Below are 12,007 nucleotides of genomic sequence, written 5' to 3' on the forward strand. Positions count from 1 at the left end.
AGAAAACCTGAGTTCCCCAGAGGAATTCCAGGAAGGGCCCATCCTGTGTGTAAGGTTGTGATTGATATGCTTCAGATTTATCTTAATTCTAGAAAAATCACATCTCAGAGTGGATACTAAATCTTTGTAGAAGAGGCATGACCAAAGTTTCTTCCACTTACAATTTGTGACCAAAAATAGAACTTAAGTTCTGTAATGACATAAAAAAGCAGATAAGATTTTTTCATTGAATTTTTGGTGGTTCTGTCAAATGTTTTAACATCATCTTACCTGCAAATATACTCTGTGAAATCCAATTTGAAATGGATATAACAAGTAAGGAACAGTCTCACAGTATAATCTTCTGTATGTTACTTTAATTAATATGCACACCCATCTCAGATTCCTGTGGGATGAGTGACAAACAGCACATACATAATTCAAACCAACTCTAAATATTGGTTCCAATTTTCTTTCCATAATGATTTTTTAAACCTAAAACTCTCTCTATAACATGTATATATAAACCTTGTGTTAAGGAGTACTCCAAGGTGGCATAATTGACTGACTTAAGTCTCATCTCTTATCCCTAAATCTTCCTGCCTCGGGTAAAATGCTAATGCTTAGGAGATGGCTTAAAAGGCAGGATACAGGGAAGATAAGACTGGAGGCAAATGTCGGCATAAGCCACAAATTAATTCATCAATCTCCGGAAACAGAAAGCTGATGCTAATAGTAATTGAATTGACAAGTTTCTCAATTTTTTTTAAGAGAACAAGATGTAAGTTAAGTATATATGTGATTTGAAAGTTGCATGTAATATAGAAGTCAGTGAAGTCATGGTATTATATGAATGAATATTCGGTTCATATTGAGTATGTTTTCCCTTTTTAAAAAGTATATTTGATTAGAACATCTCTGTGGAAGGAAGCCAATTGTTTCCTGTGCTCTCAGTATCAGAGAAAGATCTGCTTTGGCAAAAATCCTTTTCTTCCAAAAAAAAACTAAATCAAGAAATGATTAATTAAGTTGGTACTTTAACACTTAACCATTTTGCCTCTTTTTATTATCAGTATAAAACTTGATACACATTCTCTTCTGTCTTACTTTTCTGCTCATCTATATTCCTACTACCTAAATATTACTTACACATCTGGTACTTTGTGTATGCTCTTTGTTCTAACTTCCATTTACACAAAAGTAAATTCTTTTTTAAGATGATTACAACTTTTGTCTTCATGTTGCAGTTTAGCGATCTTCTGGGTCTGAGTGGAATCTAAAAAGGCACATGATAGCTATTCTTGAGTGTTTGCTTGTGTTTCCACACATGACATAGGCTAATTCGTATCCACAAGTAATCTTAAGTAATGGAAATTAAAAAAATAGAATAATTCACTGATTAGGATGAGTCACTTCCAGTAAACGCAAACCTTTTAGTAAGAACATGAAACCTATATTAAACAGCTGAGGGCGTTTGCCATGGTTTCCTGGTCGTGTTGGACTGCAGTGACAGGAAATCAGTTGGTCTGTAAATCAGAATTGCTTATTGATCACATTTATTTCTTAGCAACCCATTATGGGGATGATCAGTGCTATCTCACAGTCTCTGTTTCTTGAGAGTTCAAAATGTTATAAACCTTTTTTTATGATTTTCTAACCACTTAGTTTTAAGAGAATATGACTCACTATACTGTTTGTATAATATATGCATAATGATTTTGGAAGCAAAGAGATATTCTTAATTCAGAAAGAACATGAAATATCTATCAGGTTGTAATGTGCTGAGCCTTATTTTCCAGTGCACATAATGAGTCATGGAACAAAATGGATGATAAGAGTAGATAATTAAGAAAGTATGATAAGGAAGTCAAACTTACATCATTACCTGGCAAATTAGAAAAACAAAAGGTTAAAAAACCTTATTTTCTAGACACATCTCAGGCCATGCATCCTACAGCCACCACTGAACTTCTTACTCTATCTCGAATAATCCAGGCCCTTGCACAGTGCTGCACCCTTTTTACATGGGGACACTTTGTTCAGAATATCCTTCTACCCCACCTTTGTTATTGAAATATACTTCTTCCTATAGAACCTTGTTCAAATGCCCCTCTTCTGAAATGTCTTCCCAGAATCCTCTGAGCTTTCACGAGTCTTTGTTCATACATTGTTTCCTTTTAAAAATTAATTATACTAATAATTAATGTAATAAATAATATTCATTCTCAACATCTACCCCCCCCAGAAAAACAAGAAGCTTAGCATGCCCTTTTCCCCAGTCTTCACTCACCTGAGATGGTAAAAGGATCTTTTATTTTAATTTCAGGGTGTCTTTTTTTTTTCTTTATAGTATATTCTGGCGGTTTCATTTTATTGGTTTCTTTGCCCACATTGTTCCTATACCCTACTTCTTTAGATTCATTATCTGTTTTGCTGAGCTGTGTTCTTCAGTAATTTTTAAAAAAATGATTCATAGGTAGTAAATTCTCTGTCTTTGCATATTTAAAAAAGCAAATCTATATTTTGCTCTCCCACATGAGGGAGTTTGGCTGGGTAAAGAACTCCAGGTTAATTTTTTTTTTCTTTCAGAATTTTGATGATATTTCTCTTTTGTCAACCTGTATCCAAGATTACTGATTTTAATTAGAACTCTTTCATAGGCAATCTGTTTTTTTCTCTTGAGAAACTTTTAGGATTTTGTCTTTAGATTTGGCATTCTGAAATTACATTGGGGTGTGTCAAAATGTAGATAGTATTTTTCTCTTCATGCTACTTTTTGGATCCTTTCAGTATTTTGAATGACTCACTTACATGGTTAAGTTTCTTCAATTAGTTTGTAGTTTGGGGTTGCTATTTATATTTGTGGTTGAGTATCTTTATCATAACGGGATATTTGAAATGTATTTTATCAGATCAAAGGAGAAGCGCTTTTGCAGTAGGTACCATTAAATTCTGAATGTAGATGACTGCTTTGGATGTTTGGAAGGGGGGGTCACACTGGGAAAAAGTGCAAATAACTTTTATTTAGGGTCTGAGGGCTTCTCGGCCCTGCTGGTTGTTACACCTTATCTGGGGGTATCCTGTGTCAGAACTCGCATTTCAGATTATCCCATTCCCAATTTGTTCCTGTGGACAAAGAGAATAAGTGGTTCTCCTTCCTTCCATCTTTGCTGTGGGTTCAAAAGTTCCAGGTTAGCTCAGACTCTGCTTTCCTTCATCTCCAGCCCCAACCTTCATACAAGGGACTCTCTCCTAAGGAAGTAACTCACTGTGTGTATGAAACAGTCCTCTAGGATTTATCCCAAGGCAAACACTACTATTGCCATCTGCTTTGGGGGGTTGGGGGGGGCAGCTGGCTGGCCCAAGCTATTCAAATAAGTCTTTAATTAATTGCCCTAACTGTCCACAGGGGCCCCTCCCTCTCTGATTTGTTCAGTCTGAGCACATTTCTCCTAGTTTTCTTTAGGAAATGCTTAAATAATGTAGAGCTATCTCCAGTTATAGCCTTTATATTTTTTTCTCTTTTCTGCTTTCTCCAGCTAGATGATACTATTTATCTGTTCCTTACCATCAAAAAATTCCTCAAAATTTCTGGTCTGCTGAGTTTATCTTTTTTTATTTAGGCTGTGTTATGGATTTATTATCTAGTGAAACATTTTCTATAATGTCTATGTATTTCAGTAGAATCTCTGCAATTCCTATAGGTACAAAACAGTAGCTAGAGCATGTTTTCATTCATAACTTTCATGAATGTATTGCATTGTTCACTAGAGTAATTGTTCTCTGCTCACATAAGTCTCATTTGCTGGAAAATCACTCCTGGATGACAGCATGGTAATCGTAGTGGTAATCTGTAAGTGGAAAGACTGCATGAACAGAGCACAGAAATAGAAAAACATGAGGCCTCATGGAAGAGAGAATTCTTATTTTTCTGTTAATGGAAAACAATAGAAACTGGTGAGAAGGATGGGAGGGAGAGGGGTGTATATGGAGAAAATAAAACTCTAGAATAATGGGAAACTTTTCATGTGGGATTTAGGTTGTTCTTTTTTTTTCTTCTTTTTTTAAGTTTTTATTTTATGTATTTTATTTTTTTAATTTTTATTTATTTTTGAGAGAGAGAGAGAGACAGAGACAGAGAGAGACCGAGAGAGAATCCAAAGCAGGCTCCAGGCTCTGAGCTGTCAGCACAGAGCCCAATGTGGGGCTCGAACCCATGAACCACGAGATCATGACCTGAGCCAAAGTTTGATGCTTAACCAATTGAGCCACCCAAGTGTCCCTTATTATTATTTTTTTAAGTAATCTCTATACCCAACATGAGCTCGAACTCACAACCCTGTGATTAAGGGTCTCATGCTCCACTGACTGAGCCAGCCAGGTGCCCCTCATTCAGGTTGTTTGTAACCCTTTTCTGAGCCCCAATTCTCCCATTTGGGAAAGAGAACATAGCTACAAGACACCTATATTCTTTTCCTGTTTAAATCACTGTGTGATTGTATGAATTAGATATTAAAACTCAATAGAGTTTATCAGACCACTGATCTTCTCCCAAAACCCTCCAGATAGAAACCATATGATTTGCACTCATCCTAAAATGAGTAGGACCAGACTTCAGTAAAATGGGAGAACCTGCTCTTTTCTGTGATGTGTGAGCAGTTCTCTTTTCCCTCAGACACTTCTCCACTACTATTCTTGATTTTCCCTCTTTCAGGCACAATTTCCCAGTGATTTACTTTGTGGCTAATTCTACAAATTTCTGATAAGGCATTAACTGATAAGGAAAGTGTTAGCTAGTAAGGGCTGAGGGCAGATGCTTTATAGAGTTATATACAGTTTTTTGAGGCAGCATTTATTTTTTAAAATTTTTTTTTTCAACGTTTATTTATTTTTGGGACAGAGAGAGACAGAGCATGAACGGGGGAGGGGCAGAGAGAGAGGGAGACACAGAATCGGAAGCAGGCTCCAGGCTCTGAGCCATCAGCCCAGAGCCTGACGCGGGGCTCGAACTCACGGACCGCAAGATCGTGACCTGGCTGAAGTCGGACGCTTAACCGACTGCGCCACCCAGGCGCCCCACGGCAGCATTTAATTAAAAGCATTCTTTTTAAATTTTTCAAGACCTTTTCAGTTGTTAAATTTTTTTTTTAATGTTTATTTTTGAGAGAGAGAGAGAGAGAGAGAGACAGTGTGAGTGGGGGAGGAGCAAGAGAGAGGAAGACACAGAATCTGAAGCAGGCTCCAGACTCTGAGCTGTCAGCACAGAGCCCGATGTGGGGATCGAACTCACGAACTGTGAGGTCATGACCTGAGCCGAAGCCGGAAGCCTAACTGACTGAGCCACCCAGGTGCCCCCAAGACTTTTTCAGCTGTAAGGAGAAAGATCAACATATAAAAATGTGGTTGAACAAATTTGCCATCAAAGACACACACACACACACACACACACACACACACACACACCATTGGAGCCTCCTTCAATGACACGTGATTCTATAGCATGATTATCTAAATTAAAAACATACTTAATGCAGAAGTCCTAAAATGCTAGTATAATGATATACAGTGACATTGATATTTGAGAACAGGCATACTCCTGTAAACCTTTTCAAGTTCTAGTCCAGGGTCAAATAGACATTTCTCTCCTGCCTAACTATCAAGTTTCAGTCTATAGCAAATCACAGCTTTTTTTTTTAATAGTCTTATGCATCTTCATTGAAAGTGTGTTTTGTTTTGTTTTTTTCCTATTTGAGGCTAAATGACTTGTTTCTGATTCTTTGCATTCATACAGATATCAAAACATTTCCACATATTTCTGCCAGGATGCTATAGTCTTAAATTGGAGCTAGAAAGTTTTAGGGTGAAAGCTAGTCAACATGAAATATTTCTTATAAATTTTCTTAGTTGATAGCATTAAACTTTGCTCTACACAGACCAAATTCAAACAGATAAAACCCTTGATTTCTACAATGAACAATATAAGAGAGATCTTGTTGATTCACACCTAAATGACTTAAAAACTTAAAAAAATTATCAGTTGAATGAAGAAATATTTAGCACCCGCAATTTTATTTGTGAGAAGACAAATTACTCACCAATATCAGCATTTATCAAAATGAGGTTGCTATCTTCAAAGGTTTCTACAAAATTTTTAACTGTGAGTTTTCAATTTAACCCCAGTTTAAAAAACAATCTACACACCCAGAATGGTTAGAAGCTACAGACCAAGACTACTAAGTGGGGCTGAGAATACAGAGCAACTGAAATTCTTATGCGGTGCTAATGAGAATTGAAAGGGCACAATGGCAGTATCTACCAAGGCTTAATAAATGCACAGTCCATGCAGGCAACTCTACTCTCAGGTACTTACCCACAGACCTCCCAGAAATGCACACATTTGGGCTTCAAAATACACTCCCAAGAAATTTATATCAGCATCACTTATAATAGCCCCAAATTGGAATGAAGCAGGGCAAACACAGGCCAGGTATGAATCATGAGATTGAGACATGTTTCAAAAAACCATGCAGCACGAATATTAAATTCATGAATCACGCTGTGTATTGTACAACTTTATCACACAAGTTAGTTACACAAGAAAGGTAGAAGAGGGAATTAACGAACTACTTGGAAGAGAATCTGGCAAGGAGGCATCAAATGCCAGGAGCGAGGCACATGTGTGGTCCTGTGACAAACATTGGCCAGAATAGTAGTCAGGCTGCCTGCTGGGCTGACAAAGCCTCTGGCAGTCCAGCTGGAACAGTATCTCCACAAGTACAGCATGGGTGGTCCTCCAGTCTTTGAGCCGCTACTAGTCAGCAACTTCTTCTAGGGAGTCTGTATAGCTGGGTGTAATGGTTACACCTGAGGGTCTTTGCCATGTCAGTTCGGTCCACTGGGCCTCACCAAAGTCTTTCCGAGGATGTTGGCAAACTACTCTAGCTTATCTCTAGGGATACTTTAAGTTCTACTCTGGGGGCTGACAAACTGCTAGAGAAGTTCACATTGGCTGCTGTGATTTCCTTTTGTCATATTGTTAGTTTATTCTCTATCTTCTAGGAGTATGTATCACATACAGGGTATGTGACATGGAAACAAACTAAATGCCCAGCAACAGTAAAATGAATTGTGAAACAGCCATATAATGTAATACTCCAAAGCAATGAAAAAGAATGAACTACCACTAGATGCTACAACATGGATGAATTTCACAATAAGTTGAATAAAAAAGCCAGGCACAGTAGAGTATATGCTGTAAGATTCATTTATAAAAGGGTAAAAAAAAAAACATGCAAGCAAAACTATAATCAGAGAACTGGTTACCTTTTCAAAGGGTCTATTGATTGCGAGACAGTACCAGGAAGACTTCTGGGGTGCTTGTATTACTCCATATCCTGATCTGGAGTTGCAATTACCCCTGGGAAGAAGGCTCCACTGCTCAAGGTATGGCTGCATAGGCATTGCTCACCCACTGCGCTATAGCAGATATGGAAGGTGCTCCACCCATATCCTTTTAGATCTCCTCATAAGTCTTGTGCTTCCTTATGAGTCCCTCAGCTTCTATATGTTGCACTTTTGACAGCACACAGCTGTAATCTTCAGAAGACTACCCTTTGGCCAAACCTGCATAGAGCTGGAGGTGCCAGGGAACTTGTGTCTCTCAAAGGGCAGCCTACATCCAGTGACTGACCGGTGAGGAAGAGTGAAAGCCCAGCTCCTTTTCCTCAAGACAAGGTAATGTCCTCTGCATAGCTCCCTGTAAGATCAGGCTGAAGCTTGACCTAAAACTGCTCTCTTGCTTAACTTCTTTCCCTTCGTTGTTGGGCTTCCTGTATGCCTCTACTGGATTTTCTTGGAAGTACCGCCTTAACAAATCGCTTGCTCACAAATCCTCATGTCAAAGTCTTCCTTTGAGAATCAGACCTAATGAGAATCAGACCCCCTAATGGTCATATTGGAAATCCAGTATCATATGATGTAGATTTCTTTCTCCTGCTACCCTTCCAAATACTTACTACTATTTTCTTATTGCCTAGAGTTTATACCCCAAACAGTTCCTTTTAGGGATCAAGGTCTTGAAAGGTTTCCATTAACTGAATGGGAACACAATCTGGGAGGCATGATTTATGAAACATCTGTCAATGATTTGCAATTTAGCAAAATGCAGTATGATTAGCAACGCAGTCATCTGACAAGTCCCTCAGCCACCAGGAGACCCACCAAAGGCTGTGATGATGGGGGCAAGGAATGATGTTCAGGAAAGGTCTGAAGCACAAGCCTTGCCTGGAAAGGTGAGTTGAGTAGGGTAGGAGAGACACATTCCTCAGGCTATAAGCATCAGTGTCAGATTTTGATCACTTAGCCGCAGAAAGGGAAGAAAGAAGACCCAAAACGGAAACAGTTTTGAGCAGAAGATGATCCAACCTCATTTGTGATTTTTACGTAGGACTAGCCCTGAACTAAGTAATGTTTGTTAATTCTATGTATAACCAATGTAATGAATGCATTTTATGATTTAATAAGTCATAATATACTATATATTATACTATAATATTTTTCAGTGGTTGAGAATGGGTAAGTTACTACCTGTCCCACAGGAAACCCAGATGACTTCATGAATTGAGTGAGATTTCAGGAGCTTGCTTAGTAAGAGTTAGTACAGTTATCCAGTGGGAAAGTACGTCAGTACTACTTATTCCAATTAAAACAGCTGATCAAATATTTTTTGCCCAAAATCCATTTTAAGTTTTAACAACGTGAACAGCTGGTGGTGTGAGCTTTAGAATTAATTACAGAGTGAGTCAATAAACATTAAGTTATGTAACATTTCAGACAGGAATCTTTAAAATAATATATTTTAAATCTATATCTCTCAATTTCAACTTACTTGTATCCAAAATAATCTTTGATTGACCTTTTTAAATAGCTTGTGCAAAAAAATAAAGGTGTTAAATATTGCATGATTGCCTTAATTGGAGTAAATGGTAATAAACATTAACAAAAGAAACTGACACACAATGAAGTGAATAAAACAAAAAAAATGTGTATAACATAAATATGTGCCTAGAAAAAAGGCTAGACTGAAGCACACCAGCAATTCAGTAGTGTTTCTCTCTGTATCCTAAAATGATTGAGGATCGATTTATTTCCTTCATCATGAAAGTGTTGTTTATGAAAAAGATATCATAGAAGATCCTTTCTCCAAATCAAAGTTCCCTCAAATAATGGCTTAGTTATTTGATGAATGTCACCTGATCACAGGCATGTTTTATGAAAATATATTATTAGAAAGGCTTGTGCAAATTAAGTAGACTCACTTTGATCTCTTTCAATTACCATATACTGCCTAGGAAACATTCTAAAATAAAGGAGTGTTGCAGACCAAAATAGAACTGTTGGTAGTGGTGAGATTAAACAATCAGATATTTTTCTAACATCTGTTTCCTTGATGGACAAATACTGAAAAGGAAAGGATAAATATATCCAAACACACACACATGACCTTTACCTGGTGGAAAAGAAACTATATTTGTGCAGGGCTCCCTTAAGTAATTGCTCAATGACTCCCTTGCAGGTTATAAATGTCAACCAATTTGAAGGTATGGAAAAGGAGAGAGAAAAATGGAACAAATTTCAGAGAAGAGGCACAGCTGATGAGAACAGCATTCTTATCAATGAGGTTTTTAAATATCAAGTTTCCATCACACTGAAAGGGATCAGCTGTGAATCTGTGGGACGGTTTCTTTCATACTTGGCATTTCCTGTGAGTCACACCTTTCATCTGAGCATCTTAGAATATTTTATAAACACAAAACCTCAACAACATCTGCATTATTTTCTTTGTTTTATAAATGGATAATAAGTCATCAAAGAGCTTGTAAAGTTGACAAAGGTCACCTAGAATGAGATTGATTCCATATCAACACCTCCCTCCATCATGGTCTCTATTAGGATTCGAGAACTCCACAGCTTCCACATTCTGTAACGTGAAAGCTATGTCTTTAACCTTTTCGAAGTAATTTTTAAGGAGACATCTCTAGAAAAAAACTTCTCTATGTATCCATATACATAGACAAATAGCATCTAGCATCTAGTATCTAGTATCTAGGGCAAAAGAAATACCTAATAGTATACCACTCAACATCAAAAGAAACTGACACAATGTCAAAAACAAATAATCCAGTTAAAAAGTGTGCAAAAGACATGAACAGACATTTCTCCAAAGAAGACATACAGATGGCAAACAGACACATGAAAGATACTCAACATCACTCATTACCAGGAAAACAAATCAGAACCACAGTGAGATATCACCTCACACCTGTCAGAATGACTAGACTCAAAAACACAAGAAGCAACAAGTGGTGGCAAGGATGTGGAGAAAAAGGAACCCCTGTGTTCTGTTGGTGGGAATACAAACTGGTATAGCCACTGTGAAAAATGGTATGGAGGGTCCTCAAAAAAATTAAAAATATAAATATCATATGTTCCAGTAATTGCACTACTGGGTATTTACCCAAAGAATATGAAAACACTAATTCAAAAGGATATATGTACCCCTGTGTTTATTGAAACATGTTTTTAGCCAAGTTATGGAAGCATCATAAGTGTCCATCAACAGATGAATGGATAAAGAAGATGTGATGTGTGTGTGTGTGTGTGTATATATATATATATATACACACACACACACACACACAGTGGAATATTATTGAGCCATTAAAAAGAAAGATTTTGCCATTTGTAACAATGTGGATGGAACTAGAGAGTGTAATACTAAGCAAAATAAGTCAGAGAAAGATAGATACCATATTATTCCATTCATATGTGGAATTTAAGAAACAAAACAAATGAACAAAAGAAAAAATAAAGAGATAAACCAAAAAACAGACTCTTAACCGTAGAGAACAAACTGATAGGGGAGGCAAGTCAAGGGATGAGTGCTCTTGACAAGCACTGAGTAATGTAGAGAATTGTTGAATCGCTATATTGTACACCTGAAATAAATGTGAACTGTGTTCAGTATACTGGAATTAAAAAAAAGAAAGAAAAAAAAGAAATACCTAACAGTTTTATTTACTAAGTAGTTATGTTGGAACACTGTAATAATAGTAGTTGGTGTGATGTCCCAACAGATGGTGCTATGCTCATCCCTGACAATTTAAACTCCCGCAGGGCTCCTGACAGTTCCTTGTGAGTGACTACTGGACACCTGGGTTCCATTTGGGACCCAAGGCTTTACATCATCTGTGAACCAGGTGGAGTGAACAGCAGAGCTGGCGTTGGAGGAACTTGAGAATAGGTGAAAGAGACTCCACGGAGTTCTCATTCTCTCATTGTAGGAATTCTAGAAAGTTACCTGGTTGCAATAAAAATGCCTACTGCTGCCCTTTAAACTTAATTACTGCTGTGCTCTCCCTAGGAGAGAGGGGAACAGCTGGTCTCTCCTACCCAGTATGTATAGCCTATTGCTGTGTGAGGTTCAGCTATCTCCTCTTCAGACGAAAACCTCCAAAATTATAAACCTTCTAAGTTGGTTTGCTTTACTCGTTTTACTTTTGCATTGTCTATGACTCATTCTCCAACCCACATGACCTTTATACCTATACAAATAAAATCAGTTTCTATTTATATCTGAATCACACAAAAAGAACTAAACATGTTTTTGTAAATACTAGAAGTTTGTTTGGTTCAGCCAGATTTAAAATATAAGCATAAATGCAATTCGTTCCCAGGGACCCTGAAGGGACACCCCAAAGAACTAGGTAGTCCTCTGACCCAAAAACGAGCTTTGATAGCACATCTGTGTGCTTGCTAGTTGGATGAGAGGTGCTGGATGCAGTAAGATGCCCTGGACACAGGAAATGGTGGTTTTAATATTTTTTTTAATGTTTATTTATTTTTGCAAGAGACAGGGACAGAGCACAAGTGGGGGAGGGGCAGAGAGAAATGGAGATACAGAATCCGAAGCAGGCTCCAGGTTCTGAGCTGCCAGCACAGAGACAGGGCTTGAACCCATGGCAAGATC

At 37.6% G+C, this 12,007-nt stretch overlaps 1 long non-coding RNA gene across 2 annotated transcripts in view; it reads left to right on the forward strand.

The window, feature by feature from the left end:
• LOC125172931 (uncharacterized) overlaps positions 1-11,390 on the forward strand; it is a 76,147-nt gene extending 64,757 nt beyond the window's left edge. Inside the window, exons 4-7 of one of the 2 annotated variants that reach the window (XR_007154869.1) lie at positions 7,562-7,713; positions 8,137-8,270; positions 9,554-9,742; positions 11,155-11,390. This is a non-coding gene — a long non-coding RNA (uncharacterized LOC125172931). The remainder of the gene's footprint in view (positions 1-7,561; positions 7,714-8,136; positions 8,271-9,553; positions 9,743-11,154) is intronic. The other variant, XR_007154870.1, reaches the window with a different exon arrangement.
• The last annotated feature ends 617 nt before the right edge of the window (positions 11,391-12,007 follow it).

The sequence above is a fragment of the Prionailurus viverrinus genome, chromosome C1 (genome assembly GCF_022837055.1).
Source record: "Prionailurus viverrinus isolate Anna chromosome C1, UM_Priviv_1.0, whole genome shotgun sequence".
NCBI lineage: Eukaryota > Metazoa > Chordata > Mammalia > Carnivora > Felidae > Prionailurus > Prionailurus viverrinus.